Source organism: Sciurus vulgaris (genome assembly GCF_902686455.1).
Source record: "Sciurus vulgaris genome assembly, chromosome: 8".
Taxonomy (NCBI): domain Eukaryota; kingdom Metazoa; phylum Chordata; class Mammalia; order Rodentia; family Sciuridae; genus Sciurus; species Sciurus vulgaris.
Genome location: NC_136468.1, coordinates 40,920,357 through 40,938,823, shown reverse-complemented (window position 1 = coordinate 40,938,823; position 18,467 = coordinate 40,920,357).

Genomic DNA, 18,467 nt, shown 5'->3' with positions numbered 1-18,467 from the left:
GAAGGGTTTTTTTTCTGTGATAAAATAAAATTGCCACAAGTCTCTAGTCTACAGGATAAAATTAACCTATTGACCTAGTTTTATATCTTCTTTCTCTTTAATCCCACCAAAATATAATTTAGCCAACACCTATAAAACCCATGTTGAAAAATTACAAAGAAAATGTAATTAATAGAATGACTATGTTCAGAATATATGAAAGGACCACTATAGACAGACTTTCTGGTTTGTTCAGCTTACCCCAACAATATTGTCTTAAAAACTAAAAATTCCTTTTCCTTCTATTCTAAAATGGTCTGTATTGCTTCCTGTTATCTGTCTTGATACCTGAATATCTGCTGCCAAATGCCAAATGTTCTTTGATATCTACCAATAGAAGCAGCACTTTGAAAGGAGCTAAAGCTATTCTTAATTTTTAAGAGGATTTCTTTCCATTCTAATCTGACTAGAGCACAAGATAGGAAATTAGGTACAGTTTTTAATACTGACTTCCATTTCTTTGCCCCATCCCTATATAACAGTTCATTTAGTTAAAAAAATAATGAACCAATAGTTATCTAGTTATTTATTATTTATATTAGCATAGGACATTGTTATAAAAGTATTTTAGTGCATATTATTACTCATTTTTTAGCTATTTAAAAGACTGCCAAACTTAAAGTTTGTTTATAAAGAAAAAAGACATTTGAAGATCATCTTATTAAGATGTTTCCTGTGTAATAACTATGAATTTACATTGAATCCACAATTCAGTACTTTGAGTGACTGGTTATTCATCAAGTTTCAAAGACAAAATACTTAATCAAGAAGGAATGTGGCTTGTGTGCTTTCATGTAGAAACATTACATCTTCTTTGTAAGATAAATGTTATTTCACAGCAAATAATAATGTCTATAACATGATTAACCTCAGATGAATTGATCTTAGAATCTTGATGAAGCTAAAAATAATGTTTATATTGATGAAGCTAAATCAAAGTTTTGCCTAGTAATTCCAGTTTATCATTTTTCCAAGAAAAAAAAATTGATATAGAGCATTATTCATTGGATATTCAAAAACATGCTACTCTCAGCATCTTAAACATTTATCCATTTCCATAGTAATTTCTCTTACATTAATTTGAGCCAAAGGTTCAGCCTAATTGTATAGTCAAAATGTAAGGAGCTGAGATAGGGAGAGAAAAAAGAAAAAGAAAAAGGAGAATCTTTGTTTAGTAGAGATAAACAAGTCTGTGTAATTGTGCAATATTCAAATTATTTTTAAAAACAATTAAGGAAAATCACAAAAAGTATTAACATTCAAATGATTCTTTGACTTCAAAAATTTACATAAAGCATTATGAGGCTTAAACAACCAAAGCACATGTGATGTGTAAATCTTACACTTTAACTTGGTGTCATTGTCAGTGAGCTAATGGATTAGAGATTAATAAAACATTTCACTCAGCACTGAATAGTTAAGTATTATGCATATATAATTCTGATTATGATTTACAGAAATTAACATTACATTTGAAAAGGAAGAAATTCTTTGCTTTTCTTTCAATTTTGACAGTGGCAGGGCTTTATCCTCCTTTCATTAAGGACTTAAGATTTAAAAATTACACTGTGACATCTTATTCCTGAAACTGCTCAAGTCAAAAACCCAAGGAGTACATAATGAATTCTAGGTTACAAACTAATGATATAATTGATACATTTTGGAGAATATGAAAGTCAGTTTTCTATGGTGATTTAGGATGTTAGTATTTTAATTAATTAGGATGTTACTATTTTAATGTTTCCAAGAAGAAATGATGAAAATACCACTGACTTCTAATGCTCTGACACTTGACATAATTGTCATAATATCCAAACCAACTGAAATGTGGACATATTCCTTAGAGTAAAGCAGTGTGAAACTGTACTCAAAATCTTTGGTGTAAGATATACAAATACCATTAAACACTTCTTGTACTTGGACACTGAATCCTGGGTCTTCTGGCAGCAGTATCACCTGGTAATTGATGACTCTGGGTTCCTGCTTTATCCAGTACCATTACATTCTAGGTGGCACTGTTGATTACTTGAGAGAAACATTTCATTAAAACTCTATCTTAAATTTCTTCCACTGAGTAGATAGAGAGAGATCATCACTGCTTCTTACATTTGGATATCGCCATTCAATATTTAGAACATTAAATGTATTCATTTTCAGGCAAAGTAAAATCTGATAACATTCCCATGATGGGCAGGAACTCTTTAAGATGTGGTACCAACCTTATAAACAAGGAGGAAATTATATATTCATAGATATGCACATCCAAGAATCTGAATTTAGATTCTTTTGTTAAATCTTCAGCCTTTCATTTTCCAATTACCCTGATTTCTCCCTGTATGAGGTGTAAGCATGACCATAACCACTCTTTTTTGGTTTTCTTGTTTTCAAACTCTGATATATCTAAGAGGCAACAATGAGGTATTTAGAAAGTCACTATCAGTAATAGCCAAGTAAGTCCATACTCATTCACTCTAAGAAAATCCAGAATATTCTGAAGTAAACATACAGAGAAAACACCCATAGGCTTCTGAGTCTGTGACAACTTAGGAAGCAACTTTTTACATGTTATATTTCATATGCAATATGAAACTTTTAATTCAGGTCTTATGATTAAAATTTAACAGATTTTGTAATAAACAGACAATTTATTAACCTTACTACAATATGGATAGTATAGAGGACATGAAAAATTCTAACTTTGAAACAATTTTTTTGGTACCAGGGATTGAACTCAGGGGAACTTAACCATTGAGTCACATCATCAGTTCTCTTTATTTATTTATTTATTTTATTTTACTTTGAGACAATGTCTAGCTAAATTAATTAGGGCCTCGCTAAATTGTTGAGGCTGGCTTTGAACTTGGAATCCTCCTGCTTCAGCCTCCCATGCCACTGGGATGACAGATGTGTGCCATCACATCCAGCTGAAACTTAAATTTTTTAGGACTTTGAATATTGCAGGAAAAGTATTTAGAGTACAGATGATGCATGAACAAGTTGATATGAGTACTGTACTAAAGAGACTTAGGTTCCTTTAAGCTTCAGTTAGTTTTTTGAATACTTCCAGAATGTACCTTTAACTCTTAAGACTATGTATTTTAACTCTCTGTGTTTGTGTGTGTAATATGAGCATATGTGTTTGTGTGTATGTGAATGAATGGTGAAAGAAAAGGAAAGAGAGGGAACTGAATTATGATAAATGATCCCTGTATCAGGAAGAACTGTGAGTACATATGCTATTGATTTTGGATCCTCAGTATTTACATGAAAATTATATTCAAACCTACTGCTCATTAAGTTATAACACTTTATAAATCTAGAGTTTATTATGTTATCCATTAAATCATGTTCAATTTCATAATTCATAAAATAATTTTGGTGGGTCTTCCAAGCAAATTTACTAGTGCTGATTCCATGAATTAAAGTAACTTATTAAATTCCACCTAATTTCCTGTGATTTCCTAACCCAAGAAAACAACATTCATTAAGCTGCAATACATGTTATTGTCTTGATATAATAAAAGCATTACATAACTAAGTGATAGAGCTGCTATAGTAAAACACGACACTCTCTTCCTCTTTGGAAACTATTAGGAAACCACATCTGATAGATGGAGCAAATCCATGGGAGAAACTCTGGTAGAACAATAAAACAATATGGATAGTGTAGCTCTGCAAAATTATGATCCTTCTTAGAGAAATTTCTCTTTAGAAATATTGCATAACTATCATCAATGACAGTTATGCTTGTTCACATTAAAATAACAATGCTGTTTAACAAATGGAAAATATATCTATTTCAAGATACAACGTCAAGTTAAAAGACCGATGTTCTGCCATTACTCAAGTACCTCATTTCTCTCCCCAAAGTTAAAATGTGTATGTCATAACGTTATTATCTCATGATACTATTTCACATTTTCCCAATAAAATGATTTATTATTGATTATGTGTACTTTTCATTTGCCAACAATGCACATTTTATTTTTTATTGATGTTAAAGTGGTTAATCAGTATTATTTTGCTGTAACACCATTACTACTGATAACAGCATTTGAAAATGCTCAAGGGAAGTTAAGTACATTCTACTGCACCAAAATACTGGTAGGTTTCTGTCAGTGTCAATTTGTAATTTGTTAATGAAAATTAGCACATGAATCAAATTTTTATGAGAACATTCAAGTTCAAATTATATAAACATTGATTTATAGTCAGTGAGCTATAGAAAACAAGAGAGAAGAGATAGGGCAGAAGAACATGGATGACGAAAGCAGCAGAAAATGAATAAATTCAAATATCATATGAATTCTTAATCTTTCAGTCTGTTTTTCCTATAAACGGTCTTTTGCTACTAAGAAATGAAATGACAGAGGAAAATTTTTTACCAATGTTGTGTTCCAAATGAGGTCAAGGGAAGGCTGCTTCTCTCTGCCCTGGAGTGGAGGGGTTTTCTGTCAACAGCACTATAGTCAAACCATGTGGTTCACTTTAATGAGTGCTCGCCTGAATGGCTATTAATTAGCATGTTATTACTTAAATAAGTCTTAATTCCTTCATGTTTTAAGATTACCTTTATGAGTCTTGTGAAATACAAGTGTATACAAGAACTCAATGCAATAAATTGGTTTTTGTGGAGTGGGCAAAGAACTGGTTTTGGTGGAAAGGAAGTAGACAATAAATGAGCCAACAAAAATGGAGATTACAACAATGAAAGACTAAATAATAACTACAGGATGAGTGGAGTTAGTTAATTAATTTTCCATATTTCAGGCATTAGCACCATTTATCTGGAGAAAACATAGATGATGCAAATGACATTAAGATATTTTATCTTTCTTGGTGATTCATTCATTAATTCAATAACTACTTGTTCACCTATGATATTTTGGGCAAAGAAATCTGGAATAAACTGACTTTTCAAATTTCTTGATAAACCATGAATTTTAGGTTCCTTACTTTTTGCGCTTATACCTGACAGGCATCTTCTTGGTTGAACTTCAAAAAACATTTAAAGATGGAAGAGCATTGTAATAAAATATCCACATAACTTGAAAATGCATTAAGAAACTTTGAATATAAGTGTTTTACTTTGCAAACCAGGTAGAGAAGAATTCCTGCAGGCTACATTTTCACTGTGAAAAAATGCCCAGTTTGCCTATTTGCCATACTGAGAGGTTTAAAATTATTTACATATTTCATGAACAATTATACAGATTTACAACTGCTACAGTGATCAAAAATTCTTTCCTGAATCATTTTTTCAAAAAGAAAATACATTTTTTACTACTACATTTTTACTACTATATGATTTTGGGAAATAGTTGAACGTACTGGAATTTCTCATCTAGATTTTACATAAAGTCCTAATGTTGACTATATTTAAACCAACTATTTTCAGATACTGTGGCCAAAACTGTGATGTTTAATCCTCTGTATAGTGTACCTAGGGTTATCTGTAGATAATCTACATGTCAGCATAAATCAGTCTATTATTATTATCCCAGGCCATTTCTGACGTATTACACAAAAGTAACATACTCTTGTTCTTTTTAATTTGGATTCTTTCCTGCAATATTAGAATTTTATACTCCTCCTATTGCCTTGATATGAGTAAACCACTTGGGTAACAACCCAGAGAACATAAAAAACTCCATAATAGAAAAAGTGGTAGATGAGGTGCAACATATTTTCTCTAAAAAGAAAAATAAACTACCTAGAAATGTAAAACTGGCACTAAATATTTTATAAAGAATATAAGAAAACCATCACTGTTTTAGAAATATAATCAACAAGGACAATGCTTAAAACCATCTTTGAAGACTTGGAATTAGAATTACAAAAACTGTACAAAACCAATATGGGACATAAGCTGTAGAAGACACACAGCACAGCTAACAAGTTTGGAAATCACATGAATGAACATAGCTTTGGCCAAAAAGAAGACTACATCTTTACATGCACCAGGATACATTTTATTGCAATTTCTTAGTGGAAAATGAATCTAGAAACCTACTGTTGCACACAATTATGTTCCCAGTTGATTGCATAGGAACATTTATATAGTTCTCATTATACAGTGACCTCAGTGGTTCCAGAAAAGTTTTCGCAGAGTCCTGACAAAATCACCTTTTCAGGTACGTTTACAACAATGTCCCCTCTGTAATTATGCTAGCCAAACTCTGATGCCAGGAACAGGAAAAACAAAATAAGCAGAACCTTTTCACAGAGGAGTGTTTCCCAAGGCTTGTTTTCATTTGGGTGCTGTACTTGTTACATATGCATGCCTGATATCATGTGAAACTAAAACTTTGTAGGAATGTCAAGGTTAAAAGTGAGGCTTTGTAATTTTCCATTAGTCACCAGTTAGTAGATTTAAACAGCAGATCGCATCTTTTGGTTTGTTTATTTTGCTGGTGCCAAAGTCTGTTAAATGTTCCCTGTGTGTTGTTTACTTTGTACTTGCGACTCTTGCTGCCAAGTAGTACATGAGCTCTCCAAAATATTTCAATGAAAACAGGTTGACTAATGTCAGAGTAATGACCATAAGGGTAAAGTTTAAGTAAATCTATAAGCAGTGGAGAAGTATGCCTTTCTGAGTAGATCATGAATTCTTAATCATGAGAATAATAAAAGTAAGGAACTGGTGATACACTATGTGCTTAACATTAGCTGGGAACAAAAATGAGTAAGCAGTAAAAAATACAGAATAATGAAAGGAAGGTGATGAATGCTTTCCAAACAGAAAGCAGGATAGGAATAAACCGCAGTGGCTGAAAGAACAAACCAGGAAAGGCAGTCTTGGCAGAGAGTCTGCAATTGGATTCTCTTCAAAAGGACCAGTGTCTTGTTAAACAATCATCCTAGCAAACACTGGCCCATGTGGCCAAAGTCAGCCACTGGGGCTAAAGGACATAACAAATGTGATCAGCAGCACAGAAAGGCACACATGTGTGGAATTAATCCAGCAACTCTGCAGGACACAATTCTCTTTTTTCTAATATCTTGACGAATCCTCTTAACCCCTTTAGGTGAAGGAGCAAGTGGCATGTTGCTATTATCATTTGATATCAGCGCTTGAAAGCTACTGTCAAATTCGTCCATTGGCTCATAGGATTCAGTCTTTATCTTCTGTTTCAAAATTCTAGACATCATACGTGCCTATTTTCTCTCTTCTTAGTCTATCCCACCAGATCTTAAAGATAAATCAGAAAACAATAGTAACTGTGTAAAATTTAAATGAAGATAGATAATAAAAAAATCTGTGTATTCGATTTTTAATCATCAAAATTATTGATGATCACATTGGACCAGGTGTTCCAGAGAAAATTAAAATGAATTTGTTTAAATATAGAGGCATGCTGGGTGCAGTAATAATCCCACTGGCTTAGGACATTGAGGCTGAAGGATCACAAGTTTGAGGACAGACCTCCACGACTTAGCAAGACCTAAGCAACTTAGTGAGACCCTGTCTCAAAATAAAAAATGAAAAGAGCTGGGGACGTGGCTCAGTGGTAAAGCAGCTCTGGTTCAATCCCCAGTACCAAAAAAAACAAAACAAAACAAAATAGTAGGCAATGATAACATTTATTTCAAAATCAACATATCATTCCTCATTTCAAGGAGGAGCACTATGAATATAGTGCAATGCTCGATAAAGATACATAGACATAAGGAGGGACTTTAAAGTTTACTTGTGTACTGAAGTCAGAAGAGGTAATAAGATACAAAATCCAGGAAAACAGGTAAAGTAACAGATCAGAAAACAGGGCAAAAAGGCTGGACTACACTGTCAAGACAAAAGTAGACTTCATATACAATCAGAATTTAGAGGTCAACTCTGAATATTAACGGGAATTATAGGCCATCAGTATCAAATAGGCCCCTGAACTAATGATTCTGAGTTGTAAACTTACTGCTTGAGGAAAAAGGGTATCAAATATTAAACCTCAGAAATGAAAGTCAAGCCAGGTATGGTGGCACATGCCTGAAATCCCAGCCACTCAGGAGTCTGAGGCAAGAAGATTGCAACCTAGAGGCCAGCTGGGACAACCTGGCAAGACCCTCTCTCAAAATAAAGTAGAAATGCCTGAGAATGGAGCTCGTGGAAGAGCACTTGCTTAACATGTATGAGGCCCTGGGTTCAATCCCTTGTATTGCCAAATGAAAAAAAGAAACAAAAAGCCAAGACAAAGAACACCCAGAAAGGAAGATGATGTAAGGTGAAAAGAAAGAAAAAAAAAAAAAAAAGAAATTCTAATGCTTTTTATAAGAATGAATTTTTATTCAAGTATAATTTATGTGAAATAATATTTTTTAAGGCCAAGTAATATTCCATGGTGTGTATATACCACATTTTCTTTATCCATTCATCTGTTGTATGGCACCTAGGTTTGTTTCATAGCTTGGCTATTGTGAAGCCAGCCATATTGTTTATACTGTGAATCAATATAAACATTGATGGGGCTGTGTCACTATAGTTTGCTGATTTTAAGTCCTTTGGGTATAAAGCAAGGAGTGGGTAACTGGGTCAAATGGTGGTTCCATTCCAAGTTTTCTGAGGAATGTCCATACTACTTTCCAGAGTGGTTGCACCAATTCGCAGCTCCACCAGCAATGTATAAGCGAAACTTTCTCCCCACATCCTCGCCAACATTTTCATTTGCTTTTCTTAACAGTTCCCATTTCTTTGCTAAAACACCCTATCTATTCATGCATGTTTTCCACTATAGTTCTCATAAGATTTTTATCCAAGTTTGTCAAATAATTCCATATCCGAGTCATTTCTGTGAGTGCTCCATTAACTGTTTTCTGTTTTATAATTCACATTTTCATTCTCCTTTAGAGGCTTATAATCTTCATTGTATGATAAAAGAACACAGTAAGTAGTATCTTAAAAAATATCTTCCCATTTTTTCTATCAGGCTTCTTATTTGAAATGCTGAGTCTTGGTTTTGTTGAAAGTTTAATTAGATTCAGTTCACAGTTTCTTTCAGATGTACTTGGGTTCTTACCACTGGCAAGATTCTGGAGATCACTTTGTATCTTCTAGCTCATTCCACAAAACTGATGTTTTCTTAAAAGCCCTGTTTCCAGCATATCCATGGTGTGCTAGCTTTAGTCTGCAGTCTTGCCTATCTTTCTGTGCCTCAGGAGAATTTTCTCCACCTGCAGCCCTGCCTCCAGCCTTCAGAGACTTGCTGCAGTGCAGTAGATGAAGGCCTGGGATCTGCAAAGGGACTGCTCTCATCCATCCTGCCCTACCCTCAGCCTTTGAGGTACCACAGTCGAGCACTTCCTGAAAGCCTTTGGGAAAGAGCTGTAGGATGGGTGCAAACCCCCCCCCCCCCCCCCCCCCCCCCCCCCCCCCCCCCCCCCCGTGCCTGGAGCTCCGTGATTATAATCTGTCATTCCTGTCCACACAAGGCAATAAATATTTGGCTGCTCTTCCTTTTACCCTATTTATATTTATGGCACTTCCTCCTTGTCCTACTGTTTTCTAAGAGTTGAAAGCAGGAATAATTCCCTCCAATCTTTGAAAATTCTTAGTATCTTTTTTTTTTTTTTTTTTTTTTTTTTTTTGTACATGGGATTAAACTCAGGGGCACTTGATCACTGAGTCACATCCCCAGCACTACTTTGTATTTTATTTAGAGACAGGGTCTCACTGAGTTTCTTAGCACCTCGCTGTTGCTGAGGCTGGCTTTGAACTCATGATCCTCCTGCCTCAGCCTCCCAAGCCACTGGGATTATAGGCGTGCACCACTGTGTCTGGCTTTCTTTATCTTTTGATTCTAAGTTATTTCTTTGCACTCTTATCATTCAAATAAGAATTTTTTAATATATTTTTTTAAAACTGAGTTTGTTGGGGCTGGGGATATGGCACAGTGGGTAGAGTGCTTGCCTTGCAAGCATAAGGCCCTGGGTTCAATCCCCAGCACCAAAAAAAACTTGAGTTTGTTTGTTTTTTAATCTCTTGTTTGTGTCAGTTGAAGTGGAGCAACAGTCTCTTGAAACACAATCCTAACTGGACTCTGGACTCTATTTTTCTTTTTTTTTTTTTAAGTGTAGAATACCTCTTTTAGGATTTCTAGACCCATTCTCTTTTTTGTAATAGTGAAGATCACCTAGGAAAAGAATGAAAATATGTCCTTCTTTTCTCCCCTTTACCACTTGACTTCACTCCCTCTCATCACTTGCATTTCTGCAGAGGAAAGCTACCTGGTCTCCCTGTGGCTCTCAGGTCTGGCCTGCGCTCACTCTCCAAGTCTCTCACTCCAGTCTTATTCTTTGTTTTCTCTATACAGTTGGGTTTCCCTGTATTCCAGGAACACTTTTGATTTTAAAAAATATATAAGTATTAAAGACCCTTGGTTCATCGTTATACTCCATTCTGGGATTGGTTCCTTCCTCAGATATATTGTTCAGACATTTTGCCTAGATCCTTACTTTTCATGATGCTGGTTCTTCATTCAGGGTTTCTTCCTCAGTTTTAAGGAGTACCTCTTTTTGACACCTCTTGTTCACTTAATATTAATCAACTTGTCTAAGCCTGAAATCTGAAAGTTCTACTTCCAAGCTGGGTTGATGTTTTGGACTTGACTGATTGCCCAGATGAACACATAAAACTTGACTATCATTTCCTAACTCCTTGGATGTTCATGTAATGGCTTCTGACCTATTTGTGAAAGGAAAAAAAAAAAAAAATCTGTCAGTTCCTCTTCCCCTTGCCTCCAATTACTAGAATTCCAACTTGAATACAATCATGTACCATATAACAACCTTTTTGTCAACAAAACAAACCAACATATAAGAGTGCTACTATAAGATTATAATGGAGTTTAAATATTCCTATTGCCTAGCATTTTTATTGTGTCTATCATGAGTGAGCTACACCATTAATGTAAACCTAATTCACAAGCTACACTTCCTCAGGAGTGGCAGTTCTCCAAATACTCGTGGGTTGCCTGATAGTAAAAAAAACGGGAAATCACGAATTATTTTATTCCAATTTTAACCACCAGTATCTAGAATACTCAAGTCACACATCACACTTTACACATACATACACACACACATGTATTACAGGAAGGCTAAGAAAGGTTTAAGGCACTTGCAACGGCAAAGTAGATACAACTGAGAAGTCACTGTGGGTAGATTATGAACCAGATGAAGACCGCATTTTGGGTGCAGAGCTGTCAAAGTATAAGAACTTATTCTAGGCCAGGATCTGAGTGGGCACAGTTCACATAGACAGAAGAAACCCTGCTGTGTTGTGCGGAAGCCCTGATGGGACAGGAAATCAGAGGTTCATCATGGTGGCGATTTTCCTGGGCCACTGATGAGGGACAGGTTGACAGGGTCAGGGTACCACCGTGTTCATTCTTGACATGCTCCTCCTTCTATGAACCTCAGGTGAGGGGGTTGCTTCATTTGGTAGTCTGCTGTGTTTGATAAGCTCACGAGTCTGTTTTTTTCCCATATAAGTTTGAGATGCCCATGCATCCATGTGCTTCTGACTAATTCAGTAAGTTCATAGGCAGTCATTTTTATTAACATGACTAATTAATTTATCAGTTTGTGTCTTATGGTTGTGCTGGACAGATGGTGGTTTCTTACTTGTACAGGTATAGAGTTTTTCTACTTCAAAAGTTACACTAAAAATGGAGCAACTCATGGAAAACTACTGCTTTATAACAATGTAGCAACTCAGGGTTAGGCACAGTCCGAAAACTATTCTATCCATCATAAAGTAACTCAGAGCAGGGCAAACCTGTTCTCCCATGGTACCTTCTCTATGTTTACATATTTACATACATAAACACCATTGTGTAACAAGTGCTTACAGCATTCAGTACAGTAACAAATTCTACAGATTTGTAACTTTGGAGAGATGTGATATGATCTATCAGATGTGTGTAGGAGGCTATGCCTTCTAGGTTTGTGTACGTACTTGCTATAATATTCACACAATGACAATATCACTTAATGACATACGTTTTCAGAACATACCCCCATCATTAAGTGACATCATTACAGACCCAGTGTTTCTCAGGTAACTTAATAGTTCTGCTGCCTAATTTGAGATTGTTGTTCTGTTCATGTGATTTAATATACATGCATAAAATACAAACACAAGAGATGCTAATTAAAATGCTGAACTAGAGTATTACTGTCCTACAAAAGAACATTTCAAACAAGATTTGAATCACAAATGATCTTCAACTTGAAGACCAAATTGGGGTGTATTTTCAGTATAGTGGGCTTATTCTATTCCTTGACTACTGCAGGCTATTAATTATTTTGTCCATCAGTCACCTCACTGATCCCAGCTCACTGGTTTATCTAGAAACAAAGTCCATTAAACAAATGATAAAACTTCAAATAACGTACCCCTACTCTTAAGCTACACCACTGACTTTGCTCAAGCTACAAAACTCCTTTCTCCAAATTCCATTCTTAACTCCTTCCATAGCCTGTTTGGAAATACTTGACAACCAAAGCTCACTGAGTCTATCTCCAAATTACTCCTATGTGTTTATCTTCTCTGTCCTTAGGGCATCATTGCTTTTGCCTTGGATCTCTGTCACACTTCTCATCTACTCTCGGTCTCTCATTTCCCTCCTAACCCACCTCATATGAATTTTCATCAATGATGTCAGAATATTCATTTTGAAATGCATGTATGACCATAAGGATTAGCATTCATTACGGTAACTCGTTTTCAGCCTAATTTCATCTTTTATTTTGTCCTCACACACAGACTATGCTCCAGTCGTACAGATGTACATAGTTAAATACACCACACTCTTCCACTGCACGTGGCCTGTGAACATGCTCTTTTCTAGCCTGCAATTCCTTTTCTGTCTTTACCTAGCCTGCTCCTCCTCAGGGATCTCCTTCTCTAAAGTTTTCTTTAATCCCCAAGTCAGAAACATATGCCATTTCTCTATGCATCCTGTTCATCTTGCTGGTACCTATCACATGGTTTCAATCATTGAAGTACTTAACTTTCTTCCTCTCTCAACTTTGTGTTGATGAATTTGATTTATTTCATTTTTCTTTCTTTTCTCCCTTTTTTTATTTTTATTTTCAAGATGCAGTCTCATTATATTGCCCTTGCTGGTCTTGAGCTGAAATGTTCAAATGATCCTCCCACCTCAGCTTCCTGAGTAGCTGGGACTACAGGTGTGTGCCATCCTGCCCCACTTAATGAATCAGATGTCATTGAAATTTAAGAACTTTTAGCTGGGTTCAGTAGTGTATGCCTATGATCCCAGAAACTGGGAAAGCTGAGGCAGGAAAAATCATAAGTTCAAGGCCTGTCTCAACAGCTTAGCGAGACCCTCAGCAACTTAGAGAGACCTTGTCTCAAAATAAAAAATCAAAAGGGCTGGGGATGTAGTTCAGTAGTAAAGTGACCCTGGGTTCAATTCCCAGTACTTTCCCAACCCAACTTTTTTTTTTTTTTTTTTTTTTTTTTTTTTAAGACTTTTGCTCTTTGAAAGGCAGAGCAAAGAAAATGAAAGGGTAGTCACAGATTGGATATTTGCACATCACATTGATTGATATATGCTTGAATCCAGAATATATAAAGGGCCCTTATGAGCTAGAAAATATAAAGCAAAATAAAAATAATTTTTATTTTAGGCACTACAAAGGGTAAGAAAATATAATAATTATAAAATAATGTTTTTATTGACTACATGTTGGAATTATAACATTGTAAACATATTGAGTTATTAATTTCTTTTCACTTTTTTCAAACATGGCTATTAGAAAAATTTAAATTATCTACATGGCTTGCATTTTTTATTTTGGTGTTTTGGGTTTATGTTTGTTTTATGGTACTGGAGACTGAACCCAGGGCCTTAAGCATGCCAGGCAAGCACTCTAACCCTGAGCTATATTCTCAGCCTGGCTTGCATTTGTTGATAAATTATATTTTTGGTGGACAGCACTGGCACAGAGAATGGCTCTTTTGTTTACTGTCTGATTTGATAATTGGCATTTAAGAGGAGGATTTCTTTATTCAGAGGTTAGTATTTTATATTCTAGTTATTCTGTTTTGAACAGAGGAGTAAAAAAGAAACTATTTCCAATTTTTAATAATAGGTATAACTGCATTTTAAAGTGTTAGAAGGATAATGCTGTGTGTGGGAACAAATAAGAAGGATACCATGCTGGTATTACAGGAGAAAAGCGGACACAAAGGTAGAGCCAAACTGGTCTGTTTCTTCCCTGTAGCAGCTTGGGAAAAGGAAAATCTGAGCTCTAGGACTCATAAAAATGTAAGATAAAAAGTCACCATGGGCCTTGGTAAGTTAGTGGCAGACTAGGCTCAGGACAAAGAGAACTGCTACAATATAACTCAGCAGAAAATAAACACTGAACTTTAATAAGGAGTAATATCTGATATTCACATTCAAGTTGTTTCCCTTTTTGCACTTAAATTATTTATTATCTACAAGCCTTTGGTAATAATCTATTAGGCATATACATTGGGTAATTATAGATAGGGAATCCCTATACTCAGACATTTTAAGTTTCTCCCCTACTTCTAATTCAAATTTCAGATCTAATATTTAATGAGAAAAAACAAATTTATTTTGCTTTAGGCTCTAAATAGATGTTTAAAAAAACATTATTTTCAGCTTGGAGGATACTAGGAACAGAAATGATGAAATCTCTATAGAAGATGGCTTGAGACTTAAACTTTAAAATTATTTTATTTAAATGTATTTTTATATATTTAGGAAATAAATGATTAGGGTATAGATATTTTTTAAATGATAATATGTACAGGTTTGAAACCATTTAGATTTTCTCCCCACTGTTCCTCACATTGGTGCCTATTGAGGCAACTTTGATGAAACCCTAAGTCAGAATCAAGAGTGTCCAGCTATGTCCTGTTTATTCTTTCAAACATTAAACTGCAATTTAAGAGAAGAAATGGAAAACCTGCAGAAAGAGGAAAATAAATTCACACAGCAATTTCTAAAAAGAAAAATGGAATTACCTGATAGGACTATGCCACAATTGATTCCTCGACTCTTCTCTAGCTATTGTTTTTTGTTTGTTTGTTGGTGGTATTAGGGATCATACCAGGGCCTCATGAATGCTAGGCAAGCACTCTACCACTTAACTACATCCCCAGCCTTAGCTCTGATTCATAATTATTGCTCCTAAGGCCATGTTTGAAAATGAAGAGAAATAATGGCTAGCAAAAACAATATTGTTGTCATAATAATCAAGGTCTAAATATAGTTTCTTTATCAAGTTGGGTTTTGTAATCTATTTCCTTGCCACATTGATCCTTAACTATTTTTATAGCCAGGGTTTTTAATCTGCTCTTCATAGATGACCTTGAGGGAATCTGTAAATACTTTGAAATGTATACTATGTATACTATTTTTTTTTTCTTTTGAGGGGGACAGTCATGGCTCTTTTTATTTCTTAGAAGGAGGAAGCACATATCTTCTTTCAGATTATTAAAAGAGATTTATGACCTAAAACTAATTTACAAACCATTGCTCTGGAATATATTTTGAATGAACCATAATTTTAAAAGTGCTATTCTCTCTTAAGACAATAACCCAAGATTGCATTATATGTGAAACATTAGGCTAAGATTTGAAAATATAAAGAATAATAAGATCACTGATTTTGGGAAAGAACATCTGGGGAAAAATGATACATCTATGAGCATATTTGCTTAAGATCCTCTCTAAGAAGCTTTTAAAAAATTATTCCTGTTGTCCATAATATTCTCTTTCATAAAAGTCTGTAGCAATTATATTCCCTCCAAATTTTTTACTATAAAGTTCAAGATTTAATTTTACACATATATATTTCAGTGATTATTTTAGTTTCTTTTTTTCCCCAGATAAAATCCATTCTCCTCAAATAAATACAGATATTCATGCGACAGTGGCTAACAATTTATTCTTTGCAATCAGAATATCTGAATGCTAGTTCTACCATTAGCTGACTGTGTGACCATGGCAAACAGTACCTTGAATCTTCTATTTTTCTCTATTTAAAAAGAGATGTGAGATAATCATCAAATTTAATCCATAGTATTTCTAAAAATATTAAGTAGGAGGATGCAAAACACTTCATACAATGCATATACAACAAATCCATTCAATAAACATCAAACTCTCAAAACTATTCTCATTAGAAATGATTGTGACAAAGACGAAAATGAATTTAAAGTCACTAGTTTTAAATTCATATTTAGGAAAAGAATTTAACAAATGGAGAGAGACAACACATCCATGTGTGAGGCAACATGGACGGGACAGAAGTACAGAAGATCCTGCCTCAAAAAAAGAGTCAGACAGAAGCTGAGGGGTTCTGAGAGATGAGTTACCTATAGAATTTCACATCAGCCACAGGCTCTTAAAAGAGAGGGAATGACAAAGTTTTATCAATAGCACCAGGAGTTCACCACCATCAAATGTAGGCCAAATGGCTACAGGAAATAATAGTTTTGCTATGTATCTAGGGCGCTCTTCCCAAAATCTAAATAGAAAATCTCCAACTCTTTAAATCCAGTTTTCTAATGCAGCCTGGCCAGCCTGAAAGTGAAAGGGGGGTGAGCTGACATCAACACCTGACAAACTGTATACTTCAGAATAATTGAGTGGAATGGTAATAAATTGCTTGTCTGCTTTTAACTTTAGCATCAATTTTCTAAGAAAGTCATTTTTGCAACATGTCTGACTGCTATTAGGATTTGGGTAATTCACCATTAAAGGAGATTACAGAAAGGATTGGGAAAAGACAAGGCTAAGTTCCAAGGTTTAATTTATCAAGAAGAAATTCCTTAGCTTCAGCATCAGTGCTGAATATAACCAGAGACTGAAGAAGAATAGTCTTATATTCAAGTTATCCAGGACTGTTCAAATCTTTGCCCTTAATGTCTGATAGCACATAGACTGGTAGAGATCTCAGAACTCAGGAAATCATGGTTAAGCAAATACCTGGAAGCTCTTCAGAAAAAAATCATTTCAAAATGTACCTGAATGATGAAAAATTAAGAGTATAGGACAAATGGACAAAGTACGCAATTTGTTATAATAATATCTAATATTTACTGGGAGTCCTGCAGTTATTAGCATCTAGATACAACCCTTTGAAGATAGGCATCATTGCTATCTTTATTTCATAGTTTTATATATATATATATATATATATATATAAACAGTAAGTATTTTGCCCACCCCTACACAGACTTCATGTATTCCTACGGGGCTTGGTTTATCAGGCAATCTGGTTCCTAAGGCAGAGTTCCTAACCATGCCACTGAACTGGTTCTTTCAGGGATTTTCTCATAGAAAGATTCACTACTATGTGAATTCCAATAACAAGGAAGGATTGTGTTGTTTTGCAAATATAATTTAATTTAAATGATGAAGGTAATTGAGAGAATATTGGCTAAGTACTTCTTTAGGATTGAAACAAAGATTTGTTTTTTAATTGAAAAGTAATTCATGTTAAATTACAGAAACATTTTATAATTCAACAATGTATTAAGAGAAAAATCTTAGTTTCATGCTACAGATGATTTAAAGATTTTATACATTTTCTTCCATTTCAAGGCAGATATATATAACGATATGTTTTATATGCAAATATATACTACATCCGATTATAATACTTCATAGCCTATGTGTTGCAAATGATTACATTAAATTTATATCATTAAACTTCCTGTGTAAGAAAATATCTATGCCACATGATTTTTACTGATTTTATAAGATCTCATTGCATGGCTTAATTTAAGTTACCCAGTTATTCTAAGGAGAGGGTCATACCTGCACAGGTAGACAAAAGAAATTTGGGAATTGTTTTTCACCCCCATCATTCTGATTTGTTGTAACCAACCTATTTATTTCAAAATTTTAAAACAATGTTAGTGGAGGACACCCCTGCCTCCCTACTTTGAAAAATATGGGCTAAATAAAAGAGGTTGGAAAGTGATGATTTAATTGATAGCCTCACTGTTGGATATTTGGTATATTTAAACGGACACACTGTACACAAATCTTTTCAGAGTTTTCATTAGATTTAAGATAAATTCCAAGAAGCGTAATTGCTGGTCTACAGGATGTATACATTTGTAAAGCTGTGATACAAATTGCCGGCTGGCAAAAAACTTGCAAGACTTTATATTTTCACCAACACTGTATGAGATGGCTTATTATCTGGTACGTGGGTATAATAATTTTGAACATTAAATTGCATATTATTCTGACTTCTTTCCTATATTCAAACACCGATTCTGGGTACTGGCTCCTAATGTAAAGCTCTCCACAGGTGATCTAGCCTGCTTTGAAATTCACTACCATTATCTCAACCTTCATAACAATTCTGCATACTTATTCTTATATTCTAAATGAGATAAACTAGGCGTAGAGACGCTG